Source organism: Elephas maximus, chromosome 11, assembly GCF_024166365.1.
Source record: "Elephas maximus indicus isolate mEleMax1 chromosome 11, mEleMax1 primary haplotype, whole genome shotgun sequence".
NCBI lineage: Eukaryota > Metazoa > Chordata > Mammalia > Proboscidea > Elephantidae > Elephas > Elephas maximus.
The window spans coordinates 15,702,425-15,728,110 of record NC_064829.1 but is presented as its reverse complement, the minus strand read 5'-3'; the positions used below and the strand labels follow the sequence as shown (position 1 = coordinate 15,728,110).

General features: G+C 41.4%; 1 protein-coding gene across 3 annotated transcripts in view; it reads left to right on the top strand.

Annotated features, from left to right (window-relative positions):
• The window catches only part of PTPRM (protein tyrosine phosphatase receptor type M), a 946,104-nt gene that overhangs the window by 477,644 nt on the left and 442,774 nt on the right, over positions 1 to 25,686 (top strand). The gene's annotated exons all lie outside the window — the stretch shown is intronic.

The following is a 25,686-nucleotide window of genomic DNA, read 5'->3' as shown; positions in this document are numbered from 1 at the left end:
TGAAGGGTTCTATGGGGAAAATATTAAATGATGCAGGAAGCATCAAAAGACAATGGAAGGAATACACAGTATTATACCAAAAAGAATTAGTTGATGTTCAGCCATTTCAAGAGGTAGCATATGATCAAGAACCGATGGTACTGAAGGAAGAAGTCCAAGCTGCTCTGAAGGCACTGGTGAAAAAAGTCTCCAGGAATTGATGGAATATCAATTGAGATGTTTCAACAAACAGATGCAGCACTGGAGGTGCTCACTCGTCTATGTCAAGAAATATGGAAGACAGCTTCCTGGCCAACTGATTGGAAGAGATCCATATTTATGCCTATTCCCAAGAAAGGTGATCCAACCGAATGTGGGAATTATAGAACAATATCATTAATATCACACACAAGCAAAATTTTGCTGAAGATCATTCAAAAACAGCTGTAGCAGTATATCGAAAAGGGACTGCCAGAGATTCAGGGCAGTGTCAGAAGAGGACATGGAACCAGGTGTATCATTGCTGATGTCAGATGGATCCTGGCTGAAAGCAGAGACTACCAGAAGGAGGTTTACCTGTGTTTTATTGACTGTGCAAAGGCATTCAACTGTGTGGATCATAACAAACTATGGATAACATTGCGAAGAATGGGAATTCCAGAACACTTAACTGTGCTCATGAGGAACCTTTAACTGTGCTCATGAGGAACCTTTACATAGATCAAGAGACAGTTGTTCGAACAGAACAAGGGGATACTGATTGGTTTAAAGTCAGGAAGGTGTGCGCCAGGGTTGTATTCTTTCAACATACCTATTCAATCTGTATGCTGAGCAAATAATCTGAGAAGCTGGACTATATGAAGAAGAACAGGGCATCAGGATTGGAGGAAGACTCATTTAACAACCTGTGTTATGCAGATGACACAACCTTGCTTGCTGAAAGTGACGAGAACTTGAAGCACTTACTAATGAAGATCAAAGATCACAGCCTTTAGTATGGATTGCACCTCAGCAGAAAGAAAACAAAAATCCTCACAACTTGACCATTGAGCAAAATCATGATAAATGGAGAAAAGATTGAAGTTGTGAAGGATTTCATTTTACTTGGATCCACAATCAACAGCCATGGAAGCAGCGGTCAAGAAATCAAAAGACACATTGCATTGGGTAAATCTGCTGCAAAGGACCTCTTTAAGGTTGAAGAGCAAAGATGTCACCTTAAAGACTAAGGTGTGCCTGACCCAAGCATGGTATTGTCAATCGCATCATATGCATGTGAAAGCTGGACAATGAATAAGGAAGACTGAAGAAGAATTGACACCTTTGAATTGTGGTGTTGATGAAGAATATTGAATATATGATGGACTGCCAGAAGAACGAATAAATCTGTCTTGGAAGAAATACAAGAAGAATGCTCCTTAGAAGCAAGGATGGCAAGACTGCGCCTTACATACTTTGGACATGTTGTCAGGAGGAATCAGTCTCTGGAGAAGGACATCATGCTTGGCAAAGTACAGGGTCAGTGGAAAAGAGGAAGACCCTCAATGAGGTGGGTTGACAGTGGCTGCAACAATGGGCTGAAGCATAACAACGATTGTAAAGATGGCGCAGGACTGGGCAGTGTTTCGTTGTGTTGTGCATAGGGTCACTATGAGTCGGAACCGACTCGATGGCACCTAACAACAACAGCAACAGTTAAATGACTATTGAGAAATTAGATGAGGTTTGTTTCTGATCTTGAATAAAAGTGTTCTTTGTTTTTTAAGCACTATGTATGAATCAGAATTGAGATCTGATAAAAACCTTTCTTTTCATTTAAAAAAAAAAAAAAAAAGCTTGGTTTTACCAGGGAAGAATTGTGTATGGGGATCAATTGAAAATCTATTCTTCGTACTTGAGCATGTCTCTAACCTTGATCTCAGTTACAGTGAGAGAAATTTATAATACCTGGATTGTTTAAAGCGTGTTCTGATAAAATTCCCTACGGGTCAGACACTGCACTTCTTGCAAGCAGACCACACTGATGAACTTTGTTCTGGGCTATCTTTTCAAGGATGCGTGTATAGAAATCAGTCTTAGAAGATATAGTAGGGCAGACAGTTTTTCATACTAATCGTAATAAAGTATTTTTTCTTCAGGGTTTTTAAGCTGTAACATAAACCTACTGCATATGTAGCATCCACTTGGACCTGTCACTTTGCCCTATGGGACTTTGGCAGAGAGGAAGACCAACAAGAACACAAGCCTCATGCTACTTTCTGTGTCATTAGTAACAAAGTCATTTGTCTCTGACCCTGGAGTCTTGTATCTCCTGCCAACCTCCACAAACTGTGGTAGGTTAACTTGTTAGCTTCCAAGTATAGTAAAATCTCAGAGCCTTAACAGTTCTTGACAGTATTTTCTTGGATGAAAATAAATTGAGTTCTTCATAATTTTATCTAGCTTCCACATTTTGTAGGTGGGGAAATTGAGGCCTGGATAATTGAAGAAACTTGTACAGTTGTGCAGCTTGTCAGTAGCTGACGCATCTTTCTGATCCAGGGTTTCCTTACCTCAGTACAGTTTGGCTTTTCCCTCATTGCAAAGCCAAGCTCTGTGAGCAAAACCCACAAACCTGGTTTAGAGTTGATTTAAGGATGTGATTGGACAGTAAGAATTTCTCATTTTAAGACAGAACCAGATAAAATTGACATAAACATAAACTGAGTGGGGTTCTTAGTTGTTTATGGCCTGTAGGTAATAATCTGACAGGGTTATTCAACACTGAGAAATACTTTGAGGAATAAAAGAAATTTTCTCCAGGGTCTTTTAGCTGCAACCTTAGTAAGAACTACAGTGTAAGATTAGTTGACCTTCTCTATTATTTATTTGTGATGTTTCTTTGTTGCTGCAATTATATGAGGCTGGGCATCCATTTATTTTAAATTATAAAATGAATCTAATTTGGCCACTAGGTATTAAATATACCTCCTGGCCAAAAGAATATATAGACTTAGTAAGATTAAATTTAATGATTAAAACAAACATTAAATGGTTTGTTCACAGTTAGGCTTTTACATAGATTGCCGTATTCTAGGTCCATCCTTCTTATTCAGTTTTATAATTATGTGTACATTGGTAACACTTATTATGTTTTGACATGTTAGCAGTATATCTTTTTCTAAAATAATTTCTTTGTGTTACTCCAAAATCTTAACTCTTGTTCTGTATTTTATCCATACTATCCCTGACCACCTTTTTTTTAGTGGTATCCCTGACCCTAGCCACTCCTTGGAAACCCTGTGTTTTTTAGTGGTACCCCTGACCCTAGCCACTCCTTGGAAACCCTATGGGGCAGTTCTTCTCTGTCTTATAGGGATGTTGCCAGAATAAGGTTGTTGCGTCTCACTGGTCAAGAATGAGCAGGTTAAAAAAAAAAAAAAAAAGGTAAAGCAAGTAGTTAGTTTTCCAAGTGAGCAAAGCTTTATTGAAAAGGCTTGTAGTCGGAGATGAGGAAGGCCTAGAGGAGATGAGGAAGGCCTACAGCAATGTTTACCCTCATCTCACAGAACAAAAGACAGACCTGCGTTTTTAAAAGTTCTTGGGTGGGAAAAGATTCATGTTTATTCATAGGCACAGGCAGCGATATGCTAACTAAGGTGCAAGGGCAGCAGCTTTCCAAGATGGCTCCTGTCCTGGAGGCCTCTGGGATTCGTACCAGGACTTATTATGGGGTGTCGCGCCTGCGCAGTCTCCCGCCCCCAGCTTTGATTCCCCAGCTGGGGTTGTACCCCCTCACTGCCCGTGGTGGAAGATCACACAGCGGTCACAGGTGGATGTTGTGCGCATGTCCCTGGGCCTGGTTTTCTCCAGCTGCTTCTGAAAGGCAACTTTAAAGAAGTTTGTGGGCTATTTTTAGATACCCCGCCCTGTTGTTCTGGGGAATGGCTTTGTTTCTGCACCCTGGCCTATTTCTTGTTACTTTGTTTGCAAATTTGGGGGCCCCTCTGTTCCTTATCTTACTAAGTCTCTAGGTTCCACACTCAACCCCCTATTACCTCTCTGATAAGTCTATTTCTCTTTTACTTGCTTCTCCTCTAACCACACCAGTCTCTTTGCTATTCTTCAAACAGGCACCCTCCGATCTCAGGGCCTTTGCTCCCTGTCTTAGGGACACAATGAGTCAGAATCGACTCGGTGGCAATGGGGTGTTTTTTTTTTTTTGGGTTATCCCTGACCCTTATAACCTAATGATCAATCTCAACTGTAATCATTAAGAAGGTTTCTATCATAATATTAAGGTTAGGATATTAAACTCTGTGAAGGGTCTAGCAGAGCATTTCTTCATGTAAATTTCAACACTGCTTTGTAATTGTTTTGAAAACACAGACTCATTTTCCAGCCTCAGAATTGCCTGCAGCGACTTTACAGTGCTTCACTTGGCTCTGGGCCCTCCACCTGTGCTTTCACTGAGTAAGGCCCTTGGCAGAGAAAATTGAACGTTGCCTTGGTGACCTTATCTATAAGCCGGGTCTTTAATTTCATGCTAGCTGTATTGAAGCTGTAGCTGTAGCTGTAGCCGAAGTGTCTAAAAACAAAAGCCAGGGCAGAGAGATGATTTCTGTAGATGAGGTGTGTCAGCCAGCACAGGAACTCACCCCGCAACCATGGCTTCTTTGTTCTGGCCACCTTTGTCTAACCCTGTTCATGTATATAAAACACAGATGTTCCATTCTAGAGTAGATTCCTGGAGTTTCTAAGAATGACTTTTAAAGAGACCTGCTATATAGGTTATTCTGTATATAAAAGTATTTGGGATTTGGGGACAAAAGCAGAAATTTCTCGAGTTGTCAATTTATAATTGTTTAAGTTAGACTTTCTTTTCCCAAAGAGTGTGTAGAGCTCATAATATATTTATATTACTTAAATCTTTTTCCAGCAGTTTATTATCAGAAAGTGATGTCATTTTGAATAAGTAATTGCAGAAATGAAATACAAAGCCAAGAATGAGAATGTAAAACCCACAGGCCCCAGCTTCCTGATACTGTGATGAGTGTCCCCTTGCCACCTTGCAGTCAGGTGGCAGAGCCTGGAGGAGTACACAGGAGAAGTCTGTGACTGCATTTTAGGGGTGTTGAGCCTGCACTGGCATTTCAGTTGAAGCAGCTATGGGCCTGTTTCTTCTTGCCTGTGGAGAAGGGCTGCAGGCCATTGGGACATCTCACCCACACCTTGGTGTGAACCACTCTCAGGTAGCGTCCACCTCTCCAACCCTCTCTTCTCCCTACAGGCATGCAGTCTACAGGAGGGCTGCAATTGCATCATCAGGTATCTCATACTCTTCCTGCCTAAAATATGACTGAGAAGTCTGCTCCTCCGCCACAGTCCTCCTCCAATAAATGTTTTCAGCCGGTATCCCTCAGCTCAGTAAATAATTCCACGAACCACCCACTTGTTCAAGCCAGAAACCTATGACTCATCCATGACCTTTCCGCTCCCTCACCTCCCGTACCAGATCAATTGCTAAATCCTACCCAGTCTTTTCCTAAATATCTCAGTATTCAGGAAATTTATCTGCAATGCCACTGCGCTAGCCTAAGCCACCCCACAATGGCTTACTGTTGCACCCTTCTAACTAACCCTCCCAGATTGTTTTTACTCCCCTCCAGAGTTTTCTCCACTCTATAGTGAGGGGGAGCCCTGGTGGCACAGTGGTTAAGAGCTTGGCTGCTAACCAAAAGCTCAGCAGTTCAAATCTATCAGCTGCTCCTTGGAAACCTTAAGGGGTAGTTCTTCTTTGTCCGATAGGGTCCCTGTGAGTCAGAAGTGACTTGATGTTAATGAATCCACTCCCTCAATTTACCCTCAATGAACCAATGGGTTTGGTTTTTTATAGTGAGAGGTTGTTTTTTAAATGCAAATTTAATCATACCATTTCTAAGCAAAAAGAGAGTCAATGCAATATAAACTCCTTAACATGCAACTCCCTCCAGCATTCCCTGCCCCCCCTTGCCTGGTTCAGTTTTCTCCATAACTCTTATCACAGTCTAACATACTATATGTTGATCTTGTATCATCTGTCTCCCTACACCAGGATGGAAGCTCTGTGAAGGCAAGGCTTTGTGTCAGCTTATTTGTTGCATTGCCTGGGCGTTCTAGAAATAGGAATGAAGATGGGCTTACATTACCCTCAAGGAATAGGAATGAATGATTGGTTTGCATTGTCCTCAAGAAATAGGAATGAATATATGGCTTACATTGCCCTCGAGGAATAGGAATGAATGATTGGCTTACGTTGCCCTCAAGGAATAGGATTGGTTTACTTTACCACCCACTCTCTGGCTCTGAACCCTGTCTCTCCGTTACTTCTCCCCACGTCCCTGATTGCTCTCTCAGCTTCTGCTTTAGAAGCTTTACTGTACTTCTTTATTTCCTTCAACTCATGTTGCCATGTGCTACCCAAGGAGCACAGTGAAGAGGGCACTGTCTGCCACAAACGCTACCCCACCCGTCCCCCTCTGTTTCTCCCCTGCAGGCCTTTGCTTAAATATCCCTTTCTCAGGGAGGTTTCTCCCAGTCTCTGGGACTAGTAAACCATGTGTCCCTTATGGTTCTTTTCTCAGAGTCTGTTCACTCTATCGTACTGGAAGCATCCAGTCCTCAGAAATAATGTCTATCTTTTTCATGGAGCCCAGAGTGGGCTCTCAACAAGCGTTTGATGAAGTAAGCCATGTCATTGAGTGTCTGGATTAGCATTTAATGAGTAGCAAATGATAATTTACTTTTTCTACTGAGTCAGTTAAATCAGTCAAAGTGTGAGAGCCCGTTAATCTAATACCTCCCTCCACCCCCATCCTATCTATAAGTACCTCACCTGATCTGCTAGGTAAAGACCTCTGACTTCCAAGCACATGCCTGAGTTGTGGGTGCTATGTTGTGTCATGTAAATGTATATAAAGCCCACCTGCCATTGAATTAATTCTGACCTTTAGCAACCCTATAGGACAGAGTAGAACTGCCCCCATAGGATTTCCAAGGCTGTAAATCTTTACAGAAGTAGACTTCCACAGCTTTCTTCTATTTATTGTGACCCTATAGGACAAAGTAAAACTGTCCGTAGGGTTTCCAGGCAATGGCTGGTGTATTCAAACTGCTGACCTTTTGGTTAGCAGCTGTAACTCTTAACTATTATACCATCAGGGCTCCATATAATTTGCTACCCAAGCCTAAGCCTGTTGCTGCCAAGTGGATTCGGACTCATAGCAACCCTATAGGACAGAGTAGACCTGCCTCATAGGGTTTCCAAGCAGTGGCTGGTGGATTTGAACTGCCGACCTTTTGGTTAGCAGCCAAGTTCTTAACCACTGTGCCACCAGGGCCCCTGTACTTTGCTAGTGGTAACTAAAAGGCAAAAAGCTTCATCAAGGCCTGTCAGAGCCTTCACCTGCAGGCCTCCTAAGGCTCTCCCCAAGGCTCAGTGTTGCAGCCACGTTGAACGCCCTCCAGTCGCCCAGCACCCTATCCCAGCATCATCGTCCGTAGCTCCGTGCCTTTCCACGTGCTGGACCTTTCCTTTCTCAGAGATGCTTTTTCTCCTCTCGCCTGTCCGTCAGACACTGACATACCCTTTATGTGAAGGCCTGAGAAGTCTTGTCGTATTCACCAGTAAGCCAAGCTCCCTGTACCCTGTCCTGGCATAACACATGGAGCACACCTGTGTATCATAGCATTTGTCTCATACCGTGAATACGTTTTCTGTCTCTGGCTCATCATCACCTGTGAGATAAAGAAAGCAACATCACATGCCTTGTTTATTTTCTTCTCTTGCACACGAGTGCCCAGCCCACACGAGGGGCTCAGCAAATACTCTGAATGTTGAAATAACTAATCCTAGTTCCAGCTAAGGCAGGCTGCTCTGCCATGTGCTGTATTTGCCAGTCTTCTTCTGCCACTAACCTTCTTTGGAAAAATAATCTGTGAAAGGTCATTATCAAGTTATCTCAGCACTTATTTAATGTGTTTTATCTGCTTTGCTGTCACATAAAAATGTGTTGTCGTAAAATCAAGTAATAAAGCTGTCAATGAAAAGCTCTGCTTCCACTCAATATTTAATGCTAAAGAGCAAGAGACATTTCAGATTTTCATTCATAATTATAAATTGACATTATCAAGGTGATCAGTTTGCCTTGAAATATTGTTAACTTGATGAATAAAAATGTAAATGGCTAGAATGCATTGTGTTCTAGAAAGCAACGTATTCAGTAATTTCTTAAGTGATAGTCTCCAAGTAAAGTCAGGACACGAAGCAGCTGTGCCAAAAGGCACCTTGACATTTTTAAACAAATGGAGGGTAGCAAGAGCCACCAGCCAGTCGCTGAAGAATCAAGCAGCATGACCCACTCATGCTCTCTCATGTCTTACAGCCCGTAAGGCCCTACCACATCCACGTTCCTACTTAACCCTGATGATGGCTGTGGGGTAGACAACAGTGTTATCGTTTTCCACATCAGGAGGCTGAGGTTCAGAGAGGGTAAGTGGCAGCCAAAGGTCACAGGCACTCAGAGATGGCTCCAAACGTGTCTGATTTCAAATCGGGTTCTTTCTTGTATAACTGTTTCATTGCTAGGAAACTAAATATTTCAAATTGATAAAAATGTGGAAAGTATTTAGAAAATATACCATCATGATTAATACTGAAAGAGTAAATAAACATCCTTTAGTGTCCGAGGACAGGTGGCCTCTAGAATCTTCGCAGGACTGAGTGTGTATAGTCCTGCTTTTCAGTACTCCTAAACCCCAGATAAGGGCAAGGGTGTGTAATGCAGATGAAAGTACCTCAGAGTCGAGGATACATTTCTCAAATCTCCAACCCGTTGTCCCTGACGATATAAAACTTTCAGAATCCTACAGGAAATAAACTTTGATTTCAAAATTATACTTTGAAGTTTGAAGATAAAAGAACCGTATAAGACCCAACGCTCAAATAGAAGGACTAAAAACATTTAAAAAAATTCTAGAGAGCGTATCAGAATTTGGAATGAACGTGATAACAGATTCCCTGTACTGTAGTTCAAGTTCTCAGTGCTGTGTAATAGGGCTTAAAGCAGCTTAGCTCAGTCTAATGCCTATGGGAATCAAAGCCTTTTTGTAGGGTTTTTGAAATGTGTTTTCATTTTCTTAAGCAGGAAAAAAAGCAGATTCTTTACTTTTATATACCTGGTCACCTAGGGATACTTTTTATTCTGTGGCTCTGGTCCAGTCTTGAAGCAACAGGAGAAAAACAATGGAACTTGTTCAAATCTCTGATTGCCAGCCGTTGCCACTGTCTGCCAGAAAGAGCCGCTGGCACTGGTTCTGTGGAGATAGGAAGCGCACACCCGACATCAGCAACAGCGGATGTACCTGCCAAGTACATCCAAGGCCACTAAGCCACGTGTGCCCAGGGTCTGTCAGGGGTTACGCAGCAGCAGGGGCAGAGGCTGGAGTTACTGAGTATCAGTTGGCAGCTGCAGGATAAGCATGTTAACTGGGATAGTCCAAATTTAACGAGCATTTTTAAGTGATTTTCAGTGATCTGAAATTGTTGGTGAAATAAATGAAATCCTTTCATTAGTTTATGATTTAAATGGAGTGAATAGATCATTTCTAGCTTTGATTAATGGAAGTGTGAAGTCAGAGGAATCTTCTTTATGAGGGCTTTTGACACTAAATTGGTTAGAAATTCCACAGTTGGAAGCCCCACAAAAGTTTCACTAAGTTGGGTTCAGTCTCTACACAGTTTCAGGCTGGAGACTGACTTCAGTGTAAGCACAGGGAAGATCATCCACAGAGTAAATCCCTGTCACTAACAGGTTAGAGAGAATTGCACCCCTTCTTGGGTATTTATATGTACTTTGTCCATTATATTAGTATACGTTCAATTAATGTTTGTTGGATTTAAATAAATTGAAAGTTCGCTTTATATTGTTTATCATTTTATTATTATATATTAGACGTGTTAGTTAATGTTTGGGCTAGCCAGTTTTGTAAAGTAATTTATCTCATAGACAAAATAGCATTAAAACTTCTGGTAGCCGATACTTTAAACCTATAGACAGTGTCACAATTTTGAAGCCTGAGAAACCTGCTTTGAATCAGCTCTCTCCCCCTTCACTTAGTGGATAACTGTGAGAGGGTCTGGAGACCATGTCCTGTGGCCCAAATCCGGCCCCCCTCCTAGTTTTATACAACCTGTAACTCATAGAATGGTTGAAAAAATAAAACAGGTGATATTTTGTGGCACGTGAAATTATAGACGTGGAAACCTCCGTGTCCCTAAGTGGAGTTTCCCCGGAAGGCAGCCACATTTATTCCTCTGCACACTGTCTGTGGCTGCCTTCACGCCCTAAAGGCAGGGCTGAGGAGTCATGACAGAGACAGTCCAGCCTGTAAAACAGAGACATTTACTCTCTGGCCCTTTACAGAAAAAGTTTGCTGACCTGACCTTGAGCAAGTTGTTGAACTAGGCTAGGCCTTGGTCTTTGAATCTATCCAGTGGAAATACTTCCTCATCACTGGGTTGCTGTGAGGTCTGATGATTGCTGTAGAGCACCCAGGATACCTGGATCAGGACAGAAATGCAACTACTGATAACAGGGGTTTGGTTTTTGTTCTTACTAAGTTTATTATCACATTGCACTGGGCAGATCTGCTGCAAAGGACCTCTTTAAAGTATTGAAAAGTAAAAATGTCACCTTGAAGACTAAGGTGCCCTGACCCAAGCCATTGTATTTTCAATCGCATCATATGCATGTGAAAGCTGGACAATGAATAAGGAAGACTGAAGAAGAGTTAAAGCCTTTGAATTGTGGTGTTGGCGAAGGATATTGAATATACCATGGACTGCCAAAAGAACAAACAAATCTGTCTTGGAAGAAGTGCTGCCAGAATGCTCCTTAGAAGCAAGGATGGCGAGGCTGCGTCTTACATACTTTGGACATGTTGTCAGGAGGGATCAGTCCCTGAAGAAGGACATCATGCTTGGCAGAGTACAGGGTCAGCGGAAAAGAGGAAGACCCTCAACGAAGTAGATTGACACAGTGGCTCAACAGTGAGCTCAAGCATAACAGCAGTTGTAAGGATGGCTCAGGACTGTTTTGTTCTGTTGTGCATAGGGTCGCTATGAGTCAGAACCGACTTGATGGCACCTAACAACAACAAGTTTATTATTATAATTACCATTAACACACACCCAAGAGAGCAATGTTTATTGGTGCGGCTGACTTATCCTAGCGGCATACCTGCATAATGGCATACTAAGTGACAGGAAAAAAAAATAACCTCTGAAAACAGGCATTATTGTACTGAACCGTGGGCTGTATGTGAGGAGCCCAGAGGTTCAACTGAAATCTATATCCATCTTGCTTGCATATCGCTATTGTTATCCCTAAACTTTCCCTCTTGGTTCATGTCAACATAGTACTTTCTTTAAAGTACATATGTCTTCAGTTCTTAATACTAATGAAAGTATAACAAACCCTCCTTGTGCGCAACTTCTAATCACAAATAAGAAGAACGCCTGTCTCCTTACCTCCAAATAGGAAGCTGCAGGGTACCTGTCCACCTCTTAAGCATATATCCCTTCCCTGTTCTTATTAGCTGCCATTGAGTTGACCCCTGACTGATGGTGACCCCATGCACAGTGGAACAAATGCTGCCTGTGCCAGCCCCATTATTGGTTGAGGAACAAACGTTTGTTATCCATTGGCTGATTTTCTGAAGTAGGTCACCAGCCTTCCTAGTTCATCTTAGCCTCAAAACTGCAGAAATCTCAGCATCATAGCAACACCCAAGCATCCACTCACAGACAGTGGTGGGTTCCCATGAAGTGCATTGGCTGGGAATTAAACCCAGGTCTCTTGTATGGAAGGCAGGAATTTTACCACTGAACCAGCGCCCTCATCCCTTCACTAGGTCCTGTGAAATAACTTCATACCCCCTTGTTGACTTCAACTTTTCTACTATATCTACTTAATTCTTTTTAATCAAAATGTTTAATGTTGAATTTGTTTACCTCTACAAACTTTGTACAAGGTTGTATGTTATGTCTAGAATATGGAAAATGTTCCTATGTCACTCCTTGGCCCTCTCTGTTCTCTTCTACTTCACATCCCTCCAGAGGCCTCACTCACTCTTTCTTCATTCATGCAGCCCTTTAGCATTTGTCTGGATGGTGTTGTATCCTGATCTTACCCTTTCTGAAAATGTATTTTTAACATCTATTCTAACACTAGTCGTCATTCGAAATGTACAGCGTGCCTTTTGCATTTTAGTAGTGTAAAGAATTGTGTGTGAGCTGGGTGTGTTCTGTTGTTTAATTCTCTAGATATTTCATGCAGGTAGTTTCTCTCCTCATAAAGCAGGACATTTTGACTTCCTTTGGATAATGTCACATATTGATTGCTATGCAGTGAATGGTTTTATTTTTTGTGCATGAAGTGAAAGTTTGCAGCTCAAGTTAATTTCTCATACAAAAATTTATACACATGTTGTTATGTGACCCTAGATGCTCTCTCTATAACGTGACAGCACACTCCTCTTTTCCACCCCAGATTTTCCGTGTCCATTCAGCCAGTCCTGTCCCTTTCAGGCAGGACCTACCCGTTTAGTCTTGTGTATCTACTTGAACTAAGAAGCACACTCTTCATGAGTATCATATTACGTCTTATACTCCAGCCTAATCTTTGTCTAAAGAGCTGGCTTTGACAAAGGTTTTAGTTCTGGATTAGCAGAGAGTCCGGGGGCCATGTCTTCTGGGGTCCCTCCAGTTTCAGTCAGACCATTAAGTCAGGTCCTTTTACTAGAATTTAAGTTCTGCACCCTGCTTTTATCTTCCTCCATCAGTGACTCTGTTGTGTTCCCTCTCAGGATGGTCATTGGTGGTAGCCAGGAACCATCTAGTTCTTCTGGTCTCAGGCTGATGGAGTCTCTGGTTTTTGTGACTGTTTCTGTCTTTTGGGCTAACATTTTCCTTGTGTCTTTGGTGTTCTTCATTGTCCTTTGCTCCAGGTGGGCTGGGACAAGATGCATCTTAGATGGCTGCTTGCTAGCTTTTAAGACCCTAGAAACCATTCATCAAAGTGGAATGCAGAACATTTTCTTAATCAACTTTGTTACGCCAGTTGACTTAGCTGTTGTTAGATGCCGTCGAGTCGGTTCCAACTCATAGCGACCCTGTGCACAACAGAACAAAACACTGCCTGGTCCTGAGCCATCCTTATAATCATTGTTGTGCTTGAGCTCATTGTTGAAGCCACTGTGCCAATCCACCTCATTGAGGGTCTTCCTCTTTTCCGCTGACCCTGTACTCTGCCAAGCATGATGTCCTTCTCCAGGGACTGATCCCTCCTGACAACATATCCAAAGTATGTAAGACGCAGTCTCGCCATCCTTGCCTCTAAGAAGCATTCTGGCCGCACTTCTTCCAAGACAGATTTGTTTGTTCTTTTGGCAGTCCATGGTATATTCAATATCCTTCGCCAACACCACAATTCAAAGGCTTCAACTCTTCTTCAGTCTTCCTTATTCATTGTCTAGCTTTCACATGCATATGATGTGATTGAAAATACCATGGCTTGGGTCAGGCACACCTTAGTCTTCAGGGTGACATCTTTGCTCTTCAACACTTTGAAGAGGTCCTTTGCAGCAGATTTACCCAATGCAATGCGTCTTTTGATTTCTTGACTGCTGCTTCCATGGCTGTTGATTGTGGATCCAAGTAAAATGAAATCCTTGACAACTTCAATCTTTTCTCCGTTTATCATGATGTTGCTCATTGGTCCAGTTGTGAGGATTTTTGTTTTCTTTGTGTTGAGGTGTAATCCATACTGAAGGCTGTGGTCTTCATGTAGTTGACCTACATGTCACCTAAAACCATGGTCCCCAGACCCCTGCCTCTGCTACTCTGTCCCTTGAAGTGTTTGCTGTATTCAGAAAACTTCTTAGCTTTTGGTTTAGTCCAGTTGTGCTGACTTCCCCTGTGTTATATTTTGTCCTTCCCTTCACTTAAGATAATTCTGGTCTACAATCTGTAGTGAATACCCCCTCCCTCCCTCCCTACCCTTGTAACCATCTGTGTTTGAAACTTTTGAGTTCTTATAATAGTGGTATCCTACAATATTTTTCCTTTCGCAACTGACTAATTTCACTCAGCATAATGCCTTCTAGATCCATCCATGTTGTGAGATGTTTCTCGGATTCATCATTGATCTTTATCATCGCATACTATTACATTGGGTGAATATACTGTAATTTGTTTATCCATTCGTCTGTTGATGGCATCTAGGTTGTTTCCATCTTTTTTCCATTGTGAACAGTGCTCCATTGAACATGGGTATGCATATTATCTATTTGTGTGAAGACTCTAATTTCTCTAGATATATTCCAAGGAGTGGGATTGCTGGACCCTATGATACTTCTATTTCTAGCTTTTTAAGGAAGCGCCAAATTGATTTTCAAAGTGGTTGTACCATTTTACATTCCCACCAGCAGTACCTAAGTGTTCCAGTCTCTCCACAACTTCCCCAACATTTATAATTTTGTGTTTTCTTAAATTAATGCTAGCCCTGTAGGGGCGAGAGGGTATCTCATTGTACTTCTCATTTGCATTTCTCTAATGGCTAATGTTCATGAGCATTTCCTCATGCATCTGTTAGCCACTTACATGTCTTCTTTGGCAAAGTGCCTGTTCATATCTTTGGCCCATTTTTTAATTAGGTTATTTGTCTTTTTGTTTTTGAGGTTTTGCAGTATCTTGTAGATTTTAGAGATGAGACCCTGTTGGATATGTTGTAGCCAAAACTTTTTCCCAGTCTGTAGGTTGTCTTTTTACTCTTTTGGTGAAGTCTTTTGGTGAGCATAAGTGTTTGATTTTTTGGAGCTCCCAGTTACCTAGTTTTTCTTCTGATGTTTGTGCATTGTTGGTAATGTTTTGTATACTGTTTCAGCCATGGATTAGGGTTCCTAGCATTGTCCCTATTTTTTCTTCCATGATCTTTATCGCTTTAGATTTTATATTTGCGTCTTTGATCCATTTCAAGTGAGTTTTTGTGCATGGTTTGAAGTATGTGCGTGGTATGAAGTCTTGTTTTCTTTTTGTTGCAGATGGATAGCCAGTTATGGCAGCACCATTTGTTAAAGAGACTGTCTTTCCCCATTTAACGGGCTTTGGGCCCTTGTCAAATATCAGTTGCTCATATGTGGATGAATTTATCACTGGATTCTCAATTCTATTCCATTGGTCTATGTAACTGTTGTACCAGTACCAGGCTGTTTTCAATACCTGGTGGTATAATAGGTTCTAACATCAGGTTGTGTGAGGCCTCCCACTTGTTCTTCTTCAGTAATGCTTTACTTATCCAGGGCCTCTTTCCCTTTCCATATGAAGTTGGTGATTTGTTTCTCCATCTCATTAAAAAATGTCATTGGAATTTGGATGTGGATTGCATTGCATTTGTAGATTGTTTAGCGTAGAATAGACATTTTCACAATGTTGAGTCTTCCTATCCATGAGCAACATATGTTTTTTCCACTCATGTAGCCCTCTTTTGGTTTCTTGAAGTAGTGTCTCATGGTTATCTTTGTATAGGTCTTATGCGACTCTGGTTAGATTTATTCCTAAGTATTTTATCTTCTTGGAGGCTATTGTAAATGGTATTGATTTGGTGATTCCCTCTTTGAAGTTCAGTTTGTCGGTGTAGAGGAATCCAACTGATTTTTGTTTGTTTATCTTGTAAGGATACCAGGAGGTGCTTTGCAGACCTCTTCTATTAGTTCCAGTAGTTTTCTTGTGGATTCCTTAGGGTTGTCTGTGTATAAGATTATATCATCTGCAAAGAGAGATATTTTTACTTCTTCCTTAACAATTTGGATACCTTTTGTTTCCCCCTTTTTGTAGCCTAATTGCTCTGGCTAGAACCTCCAGCACAGTGTTGAGTAAGAATGGTGATAAAGGGCTTTCTTGCCTGGTTCCCATTCTCAAGGGGAATACTTTCAGACTCTATCCATTTAGGATGATGTTGGCTGTTGGCTTTGTATAAAAAAGTATAAATGCCCTTTATTGTGTTGAGGAATTTCCCTTCTATTCCTATTTTGCTGAGAGTTTTTATAATGAATGGGTGTTGAACTTTTCTGCATCAATTGATAAGATCATGTGGTTCTTGTCTTTTGTTTGATTTATGCGATGGATTACATTGATTGTTTTTCTAATGTTGAACCATCCCTGCATACTTGGTATGAATCCCGCCTGGTCATGGCGAATTATTTATTAATTTTTTTTTTATATGTTGTTGAATCCTATTGGCTAGAATTTTCTTGAGGATTTTTGCGTCTAAGTTCATGACAGATATAGGTCTGTCATTTGCTTTTTTTGTGGTATCTTTACCTGGTTTTTGTATCAGGGATATGCTAGCTTCATTGAATGAGTTCCAGAGTATTCCATCCTTTTCTATGCTCTGAAATACCTTTAGTAGTAGTGGTGTTAACTCTTCTCTGAAAATTTGGTAGAATTCCCTAGTGAAGCTGTCAGGGCCAGAGCTTTTTTTTTTTTTTTTGGTTGGGAGTTTTTTAATTACCTTTTCAATCTCTTCTTCTTTTTTAAATATGTGTATTAACTTCTTCTACCTCTGTGTTAGTTTTGGTGGGTAATGTGTTTGTACAAATTTGTCCATTTTCTCTAGGTTTTCAAATTTGTTAGAGTACAATTTTTCATCGTATTCTTTCTGTTACGATTCTTTTAATTTCAGTTGTTCTGTTATGATATCGCCCATTTCTTTTCTCATTTGGGATATTCGCTTCTTCTCCTGTTTTCCTTTTGTCAGTTTGGCCAATGGTTATTGATTTTGTTGATCTTTTCAAAGCACCAACTTTTTGTCTGTTAACTCTTTCTGTTGTTTTCTCTCCTCTATTTCATTTAATTATGCTCTAATTTTTATTATTTGCTTTCTTCTGAAGCTGGAGGGCTTCTTATGCTGCTTCCTGTTTGTCTGAGTTGTAGGGTTAATGTTTTGGTTTTGACCCTTTCTTCTTTTTAGATGGGTGCATTTATTGCTGTAAATTGATCTCTAAGCACTGCTTTTGTGTCCCAAGTGCTGTGGTAGGATGTGTTTTCATTCTCATTTGATTCTGTTAATTTCTTTATTCGTCATTAATTTCTTATATAACTAGTTTTAGAACAAGGAGTTGTTCAGTTTCCATGTATTTGACTTTTTTCTTTGCTTTTTCTGTTATTGATTTGTGGTCTGTTCTGGAGAATGTTCCATGTGTGTTGGAAAAGAAAATATTCTTGGCTGCTGTTGTGTGGTGTGTTCTGTATATGTCTATGAGATCAAGTTGGTTGATTGTTTCATTTAGATCTTCTGTGTATTTATTGGGAAACCCTGGTGGTGTAGTGATTAAGTGGTACGGCTGTTAACCAAGAGGTCAGCAGTTCAAATCCGCCAGGTGCTCCTTGGAAACTCTATGGGGCAGTTCTACTCTGTCCTGTAGGGTCGCCATGAGTCAGAATCGACTCGACAGCAGTGTATTTGGTTTTGTTTTTGGGTGTATGTATTGAGCTTCTTGCCGGCTGTTCTGTCCTTTACCGAAAGTACTGTGTTGAAGTCTCCTTCTATTATTGCGGAGCTACTTCTCTTTTCAATGCTGTTAGAGTTTGTTTTATGTATTTCAGAGCCCTGTTGTCGGGTGCAGAAATATTTATTATGGGTATTTCCTCTTAGTATATTGATCCTTTAATCATTATATAGTGTCCTTCCTTATCCTTTGTGGTGGATTTAACTTTAAAGTCTATTTTGTCAGAGATTAGTACTGACACTCCTGCTCTTGTTTTGATTGTTCTTTGCTTCATATATTTTTTTCCATCCTTTGAGTTTTAGTTTGTTTGTGTCTTTAATAAGGTGTGTATCTTGTAGGCAGCATATAGACAAGATCATGTTTTTTTAATCCATTCTGACCCTCTTTGTCTCTTTATTGGTACATTTAGTCCATTTACATTCAGCATAATTATTGGTAGGTATGAGTTTTCTTTTTCTTTTGAGTTTAGAGCTGTCATTTTGATGTATTTTTTTGTGTGTGTTGTTGACAATTTGTTCCACTTAATTTTCTGTGCTGAGTCATTTTCTTTTATGTATTTTCTTTTCATCTTTTTCATTGTTGTTCATTTTGTATTTGCTAAATCTTTATGTTTTTGTGGTTTTTTTTTTTTTTGATGTATAGGATTGTTAGTTTCCTTTGTGATTACCTGTCTTTTTCTAAGTTTAAACCAATCTTCTATTTATTTATTTATATCACCTTGACTTCCTCTCCGTATGAAAGGTCTATGAGTAACTTATCTAGTCCCTTTTTTTGTTTTAATGTTGTCATCTTTTGCATATTGATAACTCTTTTTCCCTATTTTCAGTGTTCTAGCTTTTATTTTTATGACTTTCCTATCTGGGTTGATACCTGGTTGTTCTGTCTTTGTGTTCTAGTCTTGGGTTGTTATATGATGTTACCGATTTTCTAACTGGAAGTCTCCCTTCAGTATTTTTTGTAATTTTGGTTTGTTTTTTACAAATGCCCTAAACTTCTGTTTATCTGGAAATGCCCTAATTTCGCCTTCATATTTGAGAGTCAGTTTTGCTGGATGAATAATTCTTGTCTGGCAGTTTTTTTCCTTCAAGGATTTATATATGTCATCCCTTTGCTTTCTTCCCTACATGGTTTCTGCCGAGTAGTCCGAGCTTAGTCTTATCGACTCTCCTTTGTAGACGACTTTTCGTTTATCCCTAGCTGCTCTTAAAATTCTCTCTTTATCTTTGGTTTTGGCAAGCTTGATTATAGTATGTATTGATGACTTTGTTTTGGGATTTTCCTTGTGTGGGGTTCAATGAGATTCTTGGATAGATATCTTGTCATCTTTCACGATATCAAGGAAGTTTTTGCCAACGAATCTTCAGCACTTCTCTCTGCATTTTCTGTTACCCCCTCCCCACCCCCATTATGGTACTCTAGTCATTCATATGTTATTCCTTTTGATAGAGTCCCACATAATTCTTAGGGCTTCTTCATTTTTTTTAATTCTTTTATCTGATTTTTCCTCAAGTGAGTTGGTGTCAAGTGCTTTATCTTCAGTCTCACTAATTCTGACTCCCATTGCCTTAATTCTGCTTGTATGCCTTTCTATTGAGTTATCTAATTCTAGAATTTTGTTGTTAATCTTCTGAATTTCTGATTGCTGTCTCTCTGTCGATTCTTGCACCCTATTAAATTTGTCAGGCTCTTGTATAACCTTCTTAAATTCCTCTATTGCTTTGTCTGTGTGTTCTTTGGCTTCTTCTGCATTTTGCCTGATCTCTTGAAGATCTCTGTATGTTAATCTCTTGAACCGTATCTCCAGTAATTCCAAGAAGTTAACTTCCTCTGAATGATTTCTTGATTCTTTGTTTTGGGCACTTGCTGAAGGCATCATGGTCTGCCTCTTTATGTGATTTGATATTGACTGTTGTCTCTGAGCCATCAATAAGTTCTTATATTTATTTATTTTATATTAGCTTATTGTGTCCTAGCTTCTTGTTTTGTTTTGTCAAGCCCAAATAGGCTGGTCATGTGACCTAGTTTGATTATTGGCACCTTTGAGGCACTCATGTCTTGTCACCAGGTAATTAGAACTGTTACTAGGTATGTGAGCCCAGGAGTGCATTTACTTTTCTTGTATGGAATCAGCTTGGGTGTCCAGGTAGTCAGTCACCAAGTGTGTGGTGCAGGGTTTCACCTACAGTCCTGGGTGGGCAGGAGTGATTAGAGTAGGTACAGGTATCTGGCTGCTGTAGGAGATTATGTCCTGAGCAAGGCAGGGGGCTGACCTGCCTCTGAGTGTCTGGGTGAAAGCGTGTCCCTCTTCCCTAGAGCGTGTAGGTGGGTTAGTTTTGCAGCCGGACTATAGGCACCCAGGGCTTTTGGCTATAAGGACAGGGAGCCACCACTTATTCTTGCACCCCTGTCATGGCGGCTAGGTGGCATGGGTGGAGCCACCGGTCCTCAGGCCCCTGATGTGGGTAGGTGAGGACCCTGCTTAATGGGCAGAGTGGTGTCAGATGTCACAAATCTGCCAGTCCACCTTACAGCTGATACAGTTGAAAATAAGCTTCAAGTATATACCCTGTGGTACTGTGCTAATGAGGGCCTACACTGTTGAAATGGGGCCACATAGGTCTATGCAGGGGTGAAAGGCATTCAAAGTCTATTGACCCCTTATGCCTGTGTCTAGGCATAAGGCACTGTACGTGCACTGATTTTCTGGCTTAGAGGAGCTGGCAGATTATTTTTGCCTGTTTGTTAATTTGTTCCCTCTCCAAAGCTGAGAGAATAGCTTAGGGCGCACAACGGGTCCTACTTCCAACCCAGGGAATGCGGCAATCCTTGAAGCTGGCCCAGGATCCAGTACAGAATGGGGAGGGTGCAGTTAAGTGGGACAGAGGTTTTTCTCAAAGGGGTTGGTTTGATCCATGTAGTAGTTTAGATGCACATACTTACCTTTTTCCTATTAAGCGCCGCTTTTCACTGGTTCCGGAGGTTCGAGTGGATTGCACCACTTGATCTCTCCTGATGTGGAAAATGAGCCCTGAGTGCCACTGCTTGCCGACTGATCCAGTCTGCAGGGTGCCCGTTCCTGCTGGGTCAGGCCTGGCAACTCCTCGCTGGTTCTGAACCATCTTTCCCTCCCCTGCTGCTCAGTCTGATTCCTCCTTTGCCTTTGACATACAGGACTTGTAGATTGTCATGTATAATTGATTCACTTGTTTTTCGGGTCTTTGTTGTAAGAGGGATCACAGGAAGCATCTGAGTACTCCACCATCTTGACCCTGCCTCAAGTGAAGAGGACTTAAGCACTTACTGATGAAGTTCAAAGACTTCAGCCTTTAGTATGAGTTATACCTCAACATAAAGAAAATAGAAATCCTCACAACTGGACTAATAAGCTACATCATGATTAACAGAGAAAAGATGGAAATTTTCAAGGATTTCATTTTACTTGGATCCCTAATCAACACCTATGGAAGCAGCAGTCAGCAAATCAAATGACACATTGTACTGGGCAAATCTGCTGAAAAGACCTCTTCAAGGGTTAAAAAGTAAAGTTGTTACTATGAGAACTAAGGTGTGCCTGACCCAAGCCATGGTATTTTCAGTCACCTCATGTGCATGTGAAAGCTGAATAATGAATAAGCAAGACAGAAGAATTGATGCCTTTGAATATGGCACTGGTGAAGAATATTGAATATATGTAGACCTTCAGAAAAACGAACAGCTCTTTCTTGGAAGAAATACAGCCAGGGTGCTCCTTGGAGGTGAGGATGGTGAGACTTTGTCTCACGCACTTTAAACATGTTATCAGGAAAGACCAGTTCCTGGAAAAGGACATCATGCTTGGTAAAGTAGAGGGTCACTGAAAAAGAGGAAGACCCTCTCAATGAGATGGATTGACACAGAGACTCCAATAGTGGGCTCAAGCATAGCAAAAACTGTGAGGATGGTGCAGGACCTGGCAGTGTTTTGTTCTGTTGTATATGGGGTCTCTGTGAGTCGGAACTGATGGGACAGCACCTAACAACAACAATTTACCTCCTTCTCAGTGATGGCAGACACTGAGTAAACTATTGAGGTTGGAACCCAGCAAATGACTCAAGGCACATGAGGAATGGTGGGTGGGGATAAATTGTTGAAATGGTGTAGGCACCTAGCAATGAGAGTTCCGTTTCCAAACGTTCAGTGAACGGTGACAGTTTAGAACACACTGAGGTGCTGATCTCAGATGGAGAAGTGAGCAACAGTAGCTGTTGTAGCTGTAATGGGCCTGATTCAGCACATCCCTGAGATTGCCACCTGGCAGCTGCTGCCTCACCCTACCTTTACAGCACTGGAGTGGAGTGAATCTCCGGCACCCTGTGCTGAGTAGGGACACCGCCTTTTATTGCTGTGCCTACTACTGGGGGTACCGTCGCAGACCTTTCAGAAACTTTGGAGTGGAGCTGTGGGCACACCTGTGGGTGCTGGATGCCACTGCTGCCCAAACTGGTGGGATAGTTACTGCACTTCATCCATTGGGCATGGCACAAGGCATTGGCCCATTGTGTTTTTTTCTAAGTGAAATTTGGCATAGGTATGCATGTCTGTGTGTGTGTGTGTTGCCCAGAGACTTCATGGAAGTTCTACCAGAATTTAACATGAGCTGCAGAAGGAGGATTTCCACTCAGAGGCAAGGTTCTTCAGTGACACAAAGCTGAATGAAATGTTCAGCTTGTGATTTGCCCTCTACCATCCTGAGACCGCACTGGCTTTTATGGTTTCACAAGGATAGCATCAGATATGTATTACAAAATTAGAAAAATTACAAAACGATTCGCGCAGGAATCTAGTGATCTGCCTGCATTCCTCAGTAGCCTTTTGTTGCTGTCTCTGTCCTGCGCTCTTCTTAGTGAGAAGCTGGGCATCTCCAGCCGATTGCCTTTCTTCACTGAACTCCAGCAGCAAGTTGTACTAGTAAGGTTTAGAAGACGGCAGCTCAGTGAGGCATCTGGAAAAGCTACTGGCCTTCCTGAACAAACAATGTTCCACTAATGTTAAGACGTATGTTTATGACTCGAGCACAAAAGCTCACTGCCCGAACCTGCAGAGCATTAGGATTGAGATTTTCTTTTGTTTTCCTTGAACAGTTCTGCCCAAGCTAATGTCACTGAGTTTCAGAATTTTAAGAGTTATTTGTTTTAATGCCGAAAATTGCTCCTGATGATTTTGGCCACCTGACGATCACACAGAAGTAGATAACAAAAAGTTCAGGGAATTAATCCACTTAACATTCAGGCTGCACTTAGATTTAAGCAGCCCTGTACCAAAAAAAAAAATTTGTTTTTTTTTTTTTTTTTACCCCAAGGCAGAAAAACCACACACCTAGAAAGGGTGGTTAATAGAAACTTAGGCGTCTGGATGCTGAGCATACATAAATATGCGTAGTTTCTGTCCTGTTTCCTTATTTGAGCTTGGTTTCTAAAAACATGGATGACATTGGAAAGCAAAGGAAGGGGATGAGTAGCTTGCCAACAGGGTGATGTATCTCAACAGCAGAGCAAGTAATTCCTCACCAGGTATGATCTGACCTGAACACATGTTAACTCATCGGTATGCACCAGCGCCTGCTATGAATTCGGGTAGAAGTAGCAAGACTTGGGAGGAGGTAGAAGGAAAGTCAGTGGCAGAGAGGACAAAGCATCTAGTCATGCAGCCTGGCGTGGGGTTGACAGATGCTGGCTAGAGGGACCAGATGAGCCTGGGAGAAGCTCGTGTGCTTGTTCCTTAGTTTTCCTGAGGGCCAGCCTCAGGTACAGTATTCTGCTATGTCAGTAGTTCTCCAAGTGTGGTCCCTGGGCATCACATCATCTAGGAATCTGCTAGACAAGCTGATTCTCAGACCCCAGCTCAAACCTAGTGAGTCAGAAGCTGTGAGCGGTAAGGCCCAGCCATCTTGTTCTAATAAGTCATCCTGGGGATCCTGATGCATGCTGACGTTTGAGAACCAACAGAGGTGGAAGAAGGTGAATCTCCCCTACCTTCCTACCACGGACCCAGTCTTGGGCTAAGAGGAAAAAAAAGAGAGCAAATGCTGATGTGTGTGCTCATCAACTTGACCAGCATCTCAGGAGATTAACAGGCTCAGGTATGGTTATTTCTTAATTCCAAATCTTTCTCTTCTACTAAAAATGGAAAGATCAAAGAGCTCTCTAAAAATCCTCTACTAGGATGAAAAAGAAAATAAAATTTAGAAAACAATCTAATATTAGCTTTGTGCTGCACAGCCCAGAATGTTTCTTCTTCTGCTGTGGCTGAGAGAGAGCTAGTTGGACATCCCGTTTTCAGGAGTCAGTGAGGGAACCAGCTCTCCAGATTACATGGAGTCTCCCCAGTTAAAGGCGTGATCTCTGTGCTCATAGCAGGGGTTTCTGAGCTGTGTCCTGTCTGCTTGATGAAGCATAGACCAGCACTTCCCTCATGTCATCTGGAAGATGATAGAGGCAAGGCTAGCATTCTTACTTTACAAAAAAAAAAAAATTGTAGCTGTGGCTCAAAGCCCTAAACTAAATCTCTCAGACTTATTATATCATATACATTAATGCTTTTAAGAGATTGTGTATTTCTTTGCATCTATAGAATTATAGCATAAGTTCAAGAGCTTCATTTACTACACATTTGAGGGCCTGCTACATGCCAGGGGCATTCCTTAGTCAGAATCGACTTGACAGCAATGGTTTTTTGTTTTTTTTAATTTTTATTTTTGCTTTGGGCTACATGCTGGCCCTCTGCCTGTGGCCGCTCTGTTTAAAGAACCTTAGAGAAAAAGAAAGGAAATAGTCACCTTCCTTTTCTTCTCCATAGAACACCAAGCTCACTCACTCATTCCCTGCCAGAAGCTCAGAGTTCTGTAAACTATCAGGCAAATGGGAGCTGAGTAAATTCTTCCAGCCTTGAAAAGCACTTACTCTCACTTTTCTGATGGTGGAAGGCACATACCTTTGGAAAGCAATGGAAATCTTTTCTTCATGGATTGACCTATTAACCTTCAAGAGCCCAGTGTGGCCTGAGAGACGTGTGACCGAGGGGCAGTTCAGTTCTGCAGTGACTTGCTCGAGTCTAATTAACTTCCTCTGATTTGAGAGTGAATTTAGGATTGTTTTTGAAAGCTAGAAGTGAATTGGGCTTTCAATTGAAAGCAACCACTCATTTAAAGTAACGGTTGAGAGATTACGTGTTGGATTAGCCCCTTTTTAAAAATAATGAGACCTGTGGACTCATTATATGTGACTTTTTCCCCCATGCCTTTATGTAAATTTTGTATGTATGCGTGTGAGCCTGTGTGTAGGGAGTTGGACAGAAAAACTGCCGATGATATTTGGCACTAGTTAGCATAGTTTAGCTGGCACTTTAATGAGCTTGGCTGTTAACCAAAAGATCGATAGTTCCTGTCCACCCAGAGGCACTTGGGAAGAAAGGCCTGGTGATCTCCTTCTGAAAAATCAAAGCCACTGAAAACCGCTATGGAGCACATTTCTACTCTAACACATATGGGGTTCTCATGAGTCAGAGTCGACTTCATGTCACCTGGTTTGGTTTTGTTTTTTTTACGTATCCAGTAGACTGGAAAAAAAAAAAGGAAAATGTTCTGAGAGGCTTGGGGCTGAGTGATACAGGGATAGGGTGGGCCTGGGCCAATGTCCTTTGTAGCCCCCAGAGCTCAGTTCAGAAGATGAACTGACATCTGGCTTGGTGGAAGGAGAAGGTGATGAGGGGGTAGCCTATACCCCAGGAAAAGAAGACATGCTTCAGCAGCTGATTGCTGTAGACTTCCCAAACCTGCAAGGGGCCATGGGGGCAGAGTCATGGTGGTGGTACACCGTGCAGGGCCACATGGCTAATGGATAAGTCACAATGCACAGAGAATCACATAAAGCAAATCACCCCCCGCCACACACACACACTTTTTTACATAAAATTAGGATTTGTTTTTTATTTACTTAAAACAAATAAGTTTGGGTTTGTTGATAATTCCTTTTCCTCAAATGTTTCTCCTCCACTCTGGCATTTTCAGTGAAGAATATTTTTTCATTGCATTTAAGTGATGACGAAATTTACACTTCTGTAGACTCCAGCTGTCTGGTTATGTAA